The following is a 14,472-nucleotide window of genomic DNA, read 5'->3' as shown; positions in this document are numbered from 1 at the left end:
TTTAAATAGGTGAAAGACAAAACCACTTTTTATTTACAGTAAGGGTGCACTCAACACTTTCTTGCTTTCCAAAAAAATGTTTTTTTATTCTAGAAAAGGGTTTTAAAAAAGTCCAGACAAATAAATTAGATGTGACATGGTTGGCATTAAAGTGAAGAAAACTGATCCCCCTTGAATGTTTTAGACTTTGTGCTGGTGCTGTTTAATTTGAGGTTTAAAGTGGAGCTTTGTTTTCTTGTGCATTTTCCTGTCAAAGAGACACATAATACCAAGGTACTCGTGACAATCAGCCATGCATCCACTTGTTGTTGCTGAATACCTTATCTTCAAACAGGAAGCTTTTATCGCATAAGCCTATTCATTAGAAGAAGGAAGACCTGTTAAACCAACACTACTGTATCACATTTCCCTTTAACAAGATGCCTCATGGCAGGAAGTCCTTCTGTCAATACCTGCACATGCAGAGTGAGTCATCCATTGCTTTTTTTCCTGCTTTCAGAGACAGATTTAAGGGCCTCAGGATGGATGTGTCAGAGACAGCATGAAGCCTTCTCAAGCATTAGTGTACCAAGAAATTACTGTATGTAATAATCCAAGCAGCTGAATTTTATTTGTATCAAATCACAGATGAAAGCAATAAAAGTGGGGGGAAGAAAGAAATATATTTCTTAGTAAGTGATAGATAAACGAATCAAAGTGTTAAATTGGCTGACTTTATGGGAACAAGTTCAGATCGTAAGCATTTCGATTGTCTAAAAATGTTCACTTTGGCAAAGTGCAAGAGCAATAAAAGTGATTTGATGACTGAGTACACAGAGGGCGGCTAATGCAAAGCAAACACCGCAATATGCACATTCCAAGTAATGAATAAAGATCAACAAGTAGTCAAATTAATCAGAAATGTCTTTGAAGGCCACAGCTTCTCCCAGCTTCGAAGCAAAACAAAATGACAAAGCTCTTTAGAAAAAAGGCCCGAGTGATTATCAGCTTGCATGCCTTCATCAAATTCAGGGAGAGACAGATATAAATAAACATGTCATCAGTCATTGTGTGAATAAATTATGGTAATACATTTCTAACTTTGATTAGCAAATTAAAGCTCAAAAAATAAGTTAAAATCTCAGGGCTCATCAATCAGAAATCGTAAGGAAAACATAAATTTATAAGTGCAGCATATGCCTGGTGATTATTAATGTTGCTGAAAATAATTTGTTCCCTTAATCAAACTGCGTTCTTATAGCCTACAGTAGCAAAACTCAGTGCAACACGAATGATGAAGCTTGTGGGAGACTGTACACAAGGTTAAAAAAAACGTACATATTTCAAACAGTTAGTTGTACTTCTGACATCTTCTCCACCTTTCTGATGAAACATAATGTTACATTTTAGGTGGGATGATGATCGGTATGACGATTTAAGCAGAAATCAAGCTTTTAGCTCGCCTTTTTGTATTTAGATCCAGCCCTTCTCAGGAAATAAAATACCATTGACAAACTGACAAAAGAAAGAAGTTTCAGCTTTAGTAATGTGGACTCAGTGACTGACCTCAGGTTTGGGTATTGAAACGTGCTGCTGAAGAAAGCCAATTCTCCCGAGGCAACTAACTGGTTGTGACTCGTCATGGCAACCGGCCACTAAACATCAGAGCAATTTGTCGTGACTGGCTCTGCTTTAGGATCAGTTAGTTTGTTTGCATTTTTGCATGGATCAGCTTCTTGCAGATGAAGTTGCAAATAGCACTGTAATCTAATCAATGGCTGGCTCCACATGGGTATTTGTGGCAGATTAGGGGACTTATTTTTGTTAGCAGTAATTTAGAGGCTTCAAAGATCACAGTTTAGGGGTCAGGGCCCACAAATCCACAGCTACAGATTCATGAAGACGCATGTAGAACTCTGGACTCCATTAAATATTCTCTGATGACCTCTGGTGCCTAAAGATAATTGAGTGGTTAAGTCAGTCTGTGCTGCAGCTACCTGCTTATGTCCCTGCTGACATGCAATCAGGTCCCACAGCTTCTTTTTCTCCACTGCCTTCACATCTTACTGTGCCTGTCTCTTTTTAGCAGTAAAAAGGAGAAAAAAAAATCTATTCTAAAAACTGCTGCTCTTTTAACAACTAATCACATCTACATTTTAATTGGCACACTCCACATTTTGTGGAACTTTAAGGTGCAGCAGGAACATTGTCACCCAGAGGTAAGAATTTGAGTTTTGCAAACATCAAAAGTGAGATATTGTGTGAAGTGCACACAGAATTGCACGCTGCCGTACAATAAAGAACACCAAAAGTAAAAGTAAGAAAACTGAAGCGAGACATCAAGCACTGATGGCTTCAGTTTTTTCCATTTTCTGCTGTTAATTATGTTCTTTAGTTATGATTAATTTTCTTCCTTGTTGTTGGAGAATGTTTCTCCCCAAACACCGAGTTCAATTTGGACATCGGTCAATTTTGTACCAACTTCATGCCGGGGGCACAGTTCCGTGATTTGTGCTGACGAAGCTGGCGCATTTAGACACAAAAGTCCTAACTTGTGCAGTTTTGTGGTTTAAATCTGTATACTAACCTCAAGATTTGTTTTTTCACAACAGGAGAACAGTCTCAGAGCTCAAACACTGGACAGTGCAGCCTTGGCTTGATAGCTCTGCTGATGAGGATTGTTTCTGACAAAGGGTCATTGGCTCTGCATGACGACAGACATGGCTGTATGTGCTGATGGCCTGCCTCCTCTGGCACAGTTAGTCTAAATGTAGACTGGCACTGACACTAATGTACACTGATAAAGCTGTGAGAGTCAATAGTCAGGGAAGAGAGGGTGGGGGTGAGAGACACTGGGTTCTTAATTTACCCCATTTGTCCCATTTGTCAGATGCTGAAACTCTGTGGTAACCGGGTTGATGAATCATTCCGAATGTTGACTATAGAGCTCTCCCTACAGTCAGTGGGTTCAGTGATTTTTAACAGGTGAAGGTTCATTTCATGGCATGCCTAATGTCTGGGAGACAGAGAAATTTTAATTTCAACTGACATAATGATGCTGAGAGAAATTTGACTCATCCTGTGATTCGTTTTCTTTCCCAGCAAGAGCAGCAGATTCATGCTCGATGATCACCAAGGACACTGGCTAAGAGCTGGATTTAACAGGAGGATAATTTTCATAGATACATGTCAAAGCCGAATGTGGCAAGACCTGTCAGCTCTGCTGCTGAAGAGAAAGTGCTGGTATTGGAAAAATAATACGGTGCCCTAGTTTTCAGCAGCATGGGGATATGTATAATTTCTTGATGTTAGCTATAAAAATTAGAGTTTTTAACTAATAATAATAATGACAAATGTACCCTTTATTACCCAAGTATCACACAGCACGCCTGGAGATATTTTGTAATTTTGGCTGTAAAATTACAAAATAATTTTCATCTTTATGAAACCATTTGAATTTTCTCTTTAGCCCAAAATGGTTACGGTAAGTGGAAGTGTATGATGATAAAATTATACCATCATTTTTTGATACCCGTTTAAATTTTACATGGTAGAATCTAACAGAGCTAATTTTTCTTGTGAATGCTTTGTGCTACTGTGATACGCCAGGATCCTCATAAAGCTCATCGTCTCTTCTTTCCAAAACCATTAGAATTTTGTCTCTTTAGCATTAGTCATTTAAATAGTGCTAGTAAAATGAGCCTGCCACTGGGCTAGTGGGAAAAAAAGAGGAGGGGGGTAAGGTATATCAAGCTACATTGATTTTTAATATTAATAATTGCAAATAGTGCATTTAATCAGAAATCCATCTGTGTAATGAAATAATCTGCTTGGTAAATGATGTAGAATTTTATCCAAAAACATAATTAAGAAAAAATTAAAAAGTAAAAAAAACAAAAATGTTTTTTGTGTTTGTTTGTTTTCATACAAAATTAAGACCAAATATCATCCTTTGTTGGCATCACTGATGAAGGAACGTTCTGGACTTCTACTTCAGTATGACTGGGGATGATTGTGCCTATATTCAATCTAGCTCTCTGTTTCTGCTGCCACGCCCCATCTTTTAAGGAGGATGCTAGTTGTTTATTCAGCTTCTCCAGGGATTTATATTTAAACTTTTCTTAGTAAATTTAAGCTCTTGACAAGACTTGCACGCAAAAAATAAAAAATAAAAATCCTGATCAGTCCAACTTCAAAAGCACAGGAAATAGGACATATTTTCGCACTAAATCAAGAATTAGTGGTCATGCGCACAAACTTTAATTTGTTATTGTGTCTAAAGTCACTCAGGCTGAGTGCAGAAAAAAGCACTGGTCAACAAAGGGATGAAGGGTATGCACACAAACTTCCTCTCTGGCTCTCCTAAACCCACACACAGACACTCACACACGCCACTTCTATGACACTGGGTAAATGGTCACAGGGACAAAGTATTCCCAGCAGGACTTTGTAGATGAGGGTTGTCAGCACTTTTCTCACCAGAGGGTTTAGGCCTTTCGTTCTGCTCTGGGATGGCTGAGTTTAATTGGAGAACGCTAATGCGCAGCTGGATAGCAGAGCTGCTCACGCCATGACTGGCTCTGAAAATGGGAGGGTGTCAAAGCAGGGCTGGTGTGTGTGTCTGTGTGTGTCTCCAGTAGCTAGTGCAGACATCCCTCAAGGTGCCAACAAATGTATTCATAGGATCCAAGCAGTTTGTTATGAGCCATCTCATTTACAAAATAATAGGCAATAATAATTTCAGCAGACTGATCCTGGGTTAATCCAAATAATTGCCAATTCATTATCATTTCACATTTTCTGGAAATAGAATTTACTTGTTCTGTCCATCAGTGGGGTGTAAACTGCATGCTTAATTGATCAGATTATACGTGAAACATGTTCTACCAAACAAAAACAAAACTTTGCAAACAATATCAGAAAACATTCAGCACAATGGAAACGACATTTGACAGTGCAGTAACAATTCCACTGTATGATTGCAAAACTCTTGACCTCTGAGAGAGACCGCAAACAAATAAAAGAAATAAATAATGGCGTGTTATTCATTGAAATACAACATAAATGCTTCATTTGGGAACACATCATTTTTGGTTGTTATTCCTTTCTATTTATAGATGATCAATCATGTCTTGCATGCTTTACTTTTGTGACTTATTTCACTGTTTTGATGTGGTCGAATCAGAAAGCTCCACGGGAGAAGCCCAACGCATCGACCAGCTCTTTAGCACAAAACTGATGAAATATGAATGTGTGCTGTTCATTTCTCATGGATATTTTTCTATTATTTTGAATAACACACTCAAACATTTGCTAAATGCTTTTTGATGAAAACTCAACCTTTATTGTGGAACCATTTCTAGTGGAATCTAGTATTTTCATAGTTTCACTTTTGTAGAAATCGTCTGTGAAAACAGTGAATGTTTGGTTACACTAAATACAAGATGAGGTGGCTTTGTTGAAATGTAGAGCTGCCTGTGGTTTTGAAGTCAGTAATTTGTGTCAGGTTACAGAGGGCAATATGTGCTGGCGGTTATGATTCCCACTGGATTATAATCCGAGGAGCTTTGTTTTAGCAGCCTTTGATTCATTTTTCAGGACTGAAAGGTATAAAGCTGCTTGCACTCTTATTTTAAGTTTCCAGGGATGGTGCATCCCAGTGGAGAACCTGGAGCTAAAACACCAATGGGACCTGAGCTAAGTCCCAGCAGCGGTGCCTCTGGCTGAGGAGGAGGTGGGGGAAGAATGATGTCATTGTTCCTGAACGAGTCCAGCGGCTGGTCAGTCCAGCTTGTGAGCTGCAATGGATTTATGTTCTCCAGTGGAAATGCTTCGCTCTGAGTTGACAGGATACAGTTCAAAACTTCATTTGCATTAAAGGAGGCACGAGGTAGTGTACACATTTCACAAGAAACTAGAGGTTCGCAAGGACAGTGATGCACACCATGAAACAGAAAAAAAGCCAAAAGATAACATAACAACAAACAATGGAAGGATCAACGAAGACGAATCACTTCACTGCTTATTTTGAGCAGCAGCCTCACTCCATGTTTATATATTCATAAACATTTTTTTCTTTTTGTAAACACAAACAGAGGCATTGAGAAAGACCTAAATGGATGGCAAACACCATATCAGCTCCAAACATGACAGGAAAACTGAGCCAGGTGTCAGTGTTAGTGTTTTAGAAACAATAGTCATTTACAATAGTGCTTGTTTTAGTGGGATCATACAGTCAGCTGCAGCAGTGCAGCACAAAACAGCTCATTGTTAAGAGCGGATCTGGGGAATGGAAAGAACGGCGTGAGATTTGAATGTGCCTTTCTCATAGTTCATTTTCCCAGTTTGGTCATGGCAGGTTTATGTCTCCAAATTTTGTGCCTTCGCATTGGATAGAGCTCCAAGGGAAACATATGTCAACTTTGGTCACACCACTTGTTGCCTGAGAGATGAAATCTGAGGAGACATAAACAGGGAACTGAGAGTCAAAATGCAGAAATGAAGTACGGGATGACGCAAGTCATCTTAGGACACATTTGCTCATATGACCAATGAAAATACCACAAGGGATAGATACCAGCGGTATCTGCTGATGTTTCTCATGGAGCTGTAGTTGTTTTTGGCATGAAAATCAATCTGACATTTTGTTATAAATAACTGGTTAAAAGCTGAAAATAGTGTATCATATGATGACAGTAATGGGCCTGCCAAAAATGCTGCCAAAAATACACTCAAAAAAAAGAGTTACTGGAGACATCCAAATTTCACTGACATTAGAAATATGTTTATTTAATAATAGCTGTATTTACCTGCATTATATTTATTATGTTGTAACTGATGCATACTATCCTGTGTAGGCTACAAAAAATGAGAGATCTAATTGTGAAAAATAAACAAACAAACAAAATCCTTCACATCCTTCCTCTAAAATAAAAATATAGCAAAGTCTATTTAGACCACGCCAGTGTCTTATAGCTTTATAATGATATCACAACTAAGTGATTTTTTTCCTTGACTGGACTGAAATGCCAAAAAACAGAACATGACATATTATGTGATCATGGCCACACCAGGCTGCTCTGGCAGCTAACTTAACTAATGTAAAATATCAACGTAAACAAAGGATATAATGTGATGATGGTTACATTACATTCTAGTAGCATTGAGTTATTTTCATAATAACTATATTTAATCATTATTAAATTCTGCTCGACTCACCACTATCTTGCTCTTTCCTTCTTTTTTCTCTCACAGAAGGACAACTCTTCTTCATTTTCATTGATTGTCAGTCAGTCATTTGGTTTGTTTAAACAGAATCATAAACACCACTTGCAGTGGGAGTGAGAGGAGTAAGGTGGATCCCCCTTGGGGAGGTCTCTCTGACTTTCACGTCAAACTTTGCGCATTGCCACTGCTGCAGTTTAACGTTTGTTATTCCTCACCTGGGGCCCACACGGTTACCTGCCTTGCCTGCTGGCATGAGGCGCCTCTGGGTCTTATATTATATTATGGGATAAATTGATGTACCATGTAAATTGCCTGGCAGGTTTCTATTAAAATTATGTAACAGCACATGTCAGATGTACAAGATCCCAGAACTCTGCAGTTAAAAAACAAAAAACCCTCCTAATTTTATTTTAGCTGTCTCTCGTTTAATATCGTGTTCTTCTGCATGTCTGGGTGGCTGCTGTTTTTAGATCGTTCAGATGTCCCATCGGTCCACTTGTACTTATGCATCTGTGATGCACACTGGATTTGCACTTTATCAAAATTCTGACTCTTCACCTTGATTTCATTTTGGGGAAGTGGAGGATCTCACAGGGAGGCAAATCTGGTGAGTGGGGCAGGTGCTGATTGTGTTGACGCGGCAAGAAAAGTCCAGCTTTTCATCATGTGCCCGCATCAGAGTTTAGTCTGTTTCTGCTGAATATTCTCCTCTAGAGACCTCAGAAAGCTACAGTGTTGGCAGTCACACCCACTGGTACAAGTTTACAGTGTACAACCTCATAAATGTAACAAAAAGGAAAAAAAGAGCAAGCTGCTCTATGGGCTTGGAAACTGTGGACTCTTCTACTGAAAACTGCTGGGTTTTAGCCAAAGACACAGCTCTCATCACCACCAATGATCCTCAGCATGGAAGTTGAGCCAGTTTGAGACATTAATGCTAAAATGCAAAAATATCAGAAAAGGGAAAATCTGCTGAGTATTTTATGTTATTTTATTTACCTGGCAACTTTTTGATTGTACCTTGTAACTGCGTATCATACCAAATATTTCTAGTTAATTTGTTCATTGTGTGTGTATCTTTAGAACATTGCTTTTGGATGTCCTCCTTTCTCTCTGTTGGACAAAATCATCACATAAGAACTACTGGATCAGTGCCATGAAGACTGGCACGGTTATTAGTGTCCTCTCAGATAAAATATGCTTAAACTTTTGTATTTAGTGCCGTCATAAGAAAAACTAAATCTATATCCAGTGCTTCAGTTTATATGTGATTATTACATTCCGATCATGCTGTAAAATCTAATTAGTTCTTAGAACTTAAAAAAATGATGCAAACTCATAACCTCAAAACAACCAAGTAAAGCTTATTTCAGATAACTAAGTTAGGGCAACTTATTTATTGCAAGTATACAGTACTTGATCTTTCTGGGTGAGCAATGCTAATTGTTTACCCACTGATAAACATTTCAAGTTCTACTAAATTAAAAAACAATTTGTAGTACACTTACTGTTTTTAATTTTGCTAACACACAAATTATATGCAACTGAATCACATTATGTTTTATCATCCTTGAACTTTAGGGATTTCTAGTACAACACTGATGGAGTTAAAATCAGCCCAACTTTTATTTATCAAAGTTTAAAAAAAAGTATATCAGCCAACATAGCAGACACTGTTCTGCTGAACATCAAACAAGTATATTGCCACCATTGTGTTATTCAATTACATTTTTAAAATTAGCAAATTTAAATTGCATATTTATTTGTTAGCAACTTTAAACAAAGATTTAATTATTTTGAAACTAAGTTTAGTCTTCCCATAACTTCCTATTGCAAATTACATTCCTGATATAATCATGATAGAATGTTGAAACGATTGTTCAGAAAGTGTTCAGAATTCAATTGCAAGTAATATCACTACTACTTGAGAGGCACCTTTGCTGGCAGGTTATGTCATTCTGCACATGTTAACAAGGACTCAGAGCTGATATGAAGTGCATTCTCAGAGTGCCACTAGCAAAGCTGTAAGATCTGAAATATCAGCATATTATCTTATCATGTTCCAAAAATGAAGTATTTTATCTTTTAACACATCTACAGAACATTAACTTCTGAGGCCGTTTGTGTAAATGTAAAAACAAAACTGAGATGGCATTGTTGATTAAAGGTTGAAAGCTGTATATTGGTAGACGGTATCATTTTTGGGAATGTGTTTAAATACTTGCAGCATATTTATTATGAGAGCACATGTGCCCCTCAGAGTTATACATTTCATTATGGATCACTGCAATATAAGTTCAGAGTGTATGTGGGATAGCACAAGTGCAAATAACAATACATTTTATTTAAAATAAGAACGCAGTATTAGAAAGAGTGATGCATAAACTGTGGAACTAAGACAGTCTGTGACACAGGTATGATCATCTGATTTTATTTTAATAACAATTACAAATATTTCACAATGTGACTTGCACAGCCGAGTGCAATCATTATAAATCTAAATGAGACAAAATCAGATATTATTTTCCCTGTTTCAGTATGCAAATATGTGCACAAAGTAGCCTTAAAGGAACAAACTAGTGCTACTAAAAGCCACCTCACTGATTGACTACACTCTCCTCCTGAAGCCATCCCAAAGGATTGCTTATTAATATACACTATGATCATTAACTATTTAATTACTGTAGTTTAATGACTCGTGGCGTAGGCTGTCTGTGTGCTTTCCTGAACTCATTAAGACTGATATTTTTATTTATTTATTTATTTTTCTGGCTTGTTGGCAGCTCAACAACTCACAGATGGTTGGGTTAAAACCAGAATTTAGCGAACAGTTGTGGCCTACAAAATGTAACAGACGTCTAAAGAAAAATCTAAATCGAATTGGTATGTGATTCACCACAAAAATGTATGAAAACTGTTGAAGTACTGAAGATTTCTTCAAATTTGAATATAAAGCATTTCGGAACTTGATTTAATGACAAAATGAAATACATAAATAATGACAGGCACGGTCAGATTGTTTTTCAATTTTCTCATTCATAATATGTTAGAGTAATCTGTATTCTCTTATTGCACTCCATGTTAAGTGGAGTGACATCACACACTGTAAAAGACACTTTAACAAACTCGCTTTTGAATTTATGACCCAGGAGGAACATACTTTAGAACAGGAATCTAGCCATATTTCATCCAAAAAGTACTTTGATAGAGGATATGCTGTAGAATTCCATTCCTGGCTCTATTAGGAGGAGAAAAAACTAGATGGCCATGCATGTTAAAAGCCTATGTGCCATCAAAGCCCCTTGGGCTACAAAGGGCTCTTTTAGCAAATGGATGGCAACAGCTGCAAACTCTGGGCTGTTCTTAATGTGCACGATGCAGATGTCTGCACTTGAGTCCCACAGTCTGAGACAGATCTGTCTGCCTCTACACTGGGCCTCTCTCATCATATCACTGTAGCTTCATTAAGCACTGAACTCAAAATCAACATCTGCCTGACAGTTTTTGCTCCCCAATTAAAGTAGAAAAATACCAAAAACTACTGTTATAACCATCAAAGGCTCTTATTATATACTGTATGTATCCTTTTATCTGTCTTGTGTTAACTTCAGATAAAATGAAGACATACGTTATACTAAAGTAACTCACATATGGAAACTGTAGCTTTGAAAAACGCTTTGAATCTGTCGTCTTTGTCTCATAAGGTTAAAAAAAAAATACAGTGAACTACAGCAATGACTGTGAACAGATCGATAAGGTACAAAGAGAACTGTCCCGCTGTAGCCTGGACACTATTTGTGCTTTTTGAAATTGTTAAATATTGTACTAACAAGGTCTATGTTTGTTAAATTTGATTTATTTGTAGTCTTATTTATTTACAGAACAAACGTATCATGTCTTACATTTAAGGCTCACAAGAAAATAATAATAATAATAAAAAAAAAAAGTCCAAATAAGCACCGGCATGAGGTGACAAGGATAAATTACTGGTCGAACCGACTGGGAAAAAGCTGTAATTACCAAAATCAATACACAGCGATAAGAAATGTGCTGCAGACATAAACCATATTCAATCAGATAACACACATCTATCCAATCAGTGAACTGGGACAGAACGCTTTTGACTATTGAACTCATTTAATGCTGAAAACAAATACAAGTTACTTCACTGGGTCATCACAATTGAACAATAGATTTTTTTGTTTTTTGTATTTGTATCACCCTCAGAAATATACATTCACATGGCTGCATACAGACAATTTCTCTCTTTTGACTTTCTTTTAATAACATTACATCGACACACTGTATGCATTACCCCCAACAGTGAAGCCACTACTGGCATATTAAAAAAAATGTACTAGGGGAGCATTTTTAGGTGGGACTTTGGAAATAAGCTATGCATCAACATCATCTATCCATCATCGAGTCTCCATGTTTGTGGTCAAAATAGGCATATTTTACATGACAGGGTCCCTACACGGCTGTCCCGAAATAAATCCCAACTATAATCTCAACCTTATGTACATTATTTACAGTGGAATGTTGAAACATACTGAAACATACAAAAAAAAAGAGAGATTAGGATGGAATGAAATTACAGTCAGTAATACAAAATAGAAACTCATAAAACCCCAACGACATGAAGACAATGTTTACATATACAACTATACAGACTGTTGACCCCAAAATAAAAGGCTTTCTCATGCCAACATATCTGACAAGCAAGTGTGGCAGTGGTTACATAACTGATGTTAGATGTCAGATGAAACCTTAAAATTGTGCTTTAAAAGGGGGTGATGTTTGTAAGTACAAGTTGAATTTCTCTTAACTGGACCAGCGTTTCAAATGTTGTGCTCAGAAAATTCAGCGACGTGCAACCAAGTTGCAAAGGTTAGATCTCTTCAGGTGTTCAACTCTCAGAATTAGTGCAGAATTAGCTGATTTAAAGATCAGGTGTACACACATTGTTTGTACCTTGCTAAAGCTCCTCTATACCTGCTATAATATTCACTGTAAGCAAGCGACCATAAGCTGTCTTATATTTAACAGGTTTGCGGTCTGCATTGTAGTTTAATAATATCCACGATATTATTCTGGGTATGAATAGCTTGAATGGTGGAGCAGTAACTGTTTAGACTACCCCATGCCTCCTAACTTTGACAGGCACTGAATGCATGAACAAAGGATGCTTTCGATATGTTTGTGTCTATTATGCTGTGATGCAAACTGTGTGAAGTTCAAAAGTTACAGCAAAGCACTCCACCTGCAGGTGAACAATAAAGTAAAGACTATAAAACTGTATTTTGCTTCAGAATATTGAAAGTAGCAACCCCACTGCTGTCAATGAGCTTCCCCCTCTGAAACCTTCAGTGGCAGACCTTGTACTCCTCACTCCATAGTAGATGCACTTAACAGAAAAGAAGTAAGGCTTTAGAAAATAAGGCTGACTAACTAAATTGAGACTAACAGACTTAAAAAAAAACAATTCCCCATACTGTGATGCTGATTTGTTTTGAAAATACAATATAGTTTGAGGTTCATGATTAACATGCTCATCTAAAAACATACAGTAGACAAGCGTGGACTGTAAAACATTCACATCTCGAGCAGAGGGAACTGCTCTCACAGAGATGTTATTTTTTTCATTTTTATTATTCTATATATATTTATATATACTTTACACTTTTCTTGTGTTAACTGCAAAATTGTTGCTGGGTACTGTGTACCTAGGAACTCATACCTCTGTCAATACTGACGACACCGACAAAGTGTAGTCTTCTGAGCTGCAAATGAGGATAAGCACACTGGAACTGATAGGAAAAAAATAGCAACATATGCACTTCCACTCCCACACACAAAACATGCATAAAATAAGGCTTAATACAGTATTTATATTGTTCAGAGCCAGTCAGATATGTCGTTTACATTGATAGATTTCCTCCAATGCTTCCATTATAACCAATTTTTCACATTGCGCTTTTTTTTTTTGATGCAAATACATTTTGCTGATTGTGTAATGAACCTCTGTGCTGAGGAGAGAAACAAGTCATTAGCTATGCTAGCATCCACTGGCACTTGTTAGCAGTGATTTTAAAAACATATATAGATATAGTATATAGAGAGCCTGCAGACAGAGTCATTGATTCCCCATTAGCAGACTGAGATGCCAAAATTAAGGAAGCAACTCTTATAATTTTAAAACCACCTTAAAATCTCTGGATAGTCACTTAAAAAGCAAAAGAAAATGAACAAAAGCATCATGAAAGCAGCAGGTGACTTCAGAAGGGCCACCATATTTTAAATTCCCTTTACTTGTTAGCATGTTTTCTCTTCAGACTGAAATGAAAACATCAGTTTCTCCTATTTGTGTCCTTTGTGTCCATGGATGACTCCTCATAGAAAATGCTGTTGATGTAAGCCAACTATTCAGTAAAGTCACAATTATAAAGAGAGACAGAGTCGTTACAGGAAAACTCCTCAGACACTTTTGACTGACACCCATTTGAAAAGAAGAAGAAAAAAAAAAAAGAGGGTCAGAAAAAAATATAATTATGACAGCTAAATGCAAAAGACAGACATTTCATTACAGTGGTAAGATTTCGAGATTGTGTACACAAGTCAAACTGTTCAAGTCAAATGACAATCATGACATTTCAGAGCATTTTTGAAGATTTCCCTGTGAAACTCACCAAGTGTCTTTTGGACATGACTGTGATGCACCACTGAAAAGTAGAAACTGTTTTGTATGATACAATTGCAGCCCTTCTCTCCTCGGCTATACTGCTGCAACAATAAGGGCACTAACGCTTGAAATTAATAAAAAAAAAAAAAAAAAAAGCATACTGGATATTTATATGTTACTGCCATGTCCATATGGCTCAGTAGACTGACTTCCTCTCGGTAAAGAAACAAGTCGAGCACATAAACACAGGGGGTCAAGAAATGCTAGCCACACCTTTGGAAAACAGCATTAACATATGTGTTTTAATGCTGTGAATATATAAAAATTAGTAACGCTAACCCCACTGAGAAACAGTATGTATCCCATTTCCCCCCCCCCAATTTCTCTGAAACATTTGACCACAAAACTACACACACGTAGAACTCCACCTGTAATTATGTTAGACACTTAACTCTCAGTTCTCTGGTCACTTAAAAATCATACAAAAAGACATTTATAAAAACAATAACAAAACTGCAATGCTAATGTAGAAAGAAAAAGAAAACAAACTGAACATCCAGTGTAGGACTTTCACAAATGTGCTC

At 37.1% G+C, this 14,472-nt stretch overlaps 1 protein-coding gene across 3 annotated transcripts in view; it reads right to left on the bottom strand.

Moving 5' to 3' along the window:
* Positions 1-14,472, bottom strand: part of nectin1b (nectin cell adhesion molecule 1b) — a 162,467-nt gene that overhangs the window by 73,537 nt on the left and 74,458 nt on the right. The window lies entirely within an intron of this gene.

This window comes from Rhamphochromis longiceps, linkage group LG14, assembly GCF_057381845.1.
Source record: "Rhamphochromis longiceps isolate RC_006_pf linkage group LG14, R_longiceps_female_GT1.1, whole genome shotgun sequence".
Classification (NCBI taxonomy): Eukaryota; Metazoa; Chordata; class Actinopteri; order Cichliformes; family Cichlidae; genus Rhamphochromis; species Rhamphochromis longiceps.
The sequence above is the reverse complement of the archived record's forward strand: the minus strand, read 5'-3'. Positions and strand labels throughout refer to the sequence as shown.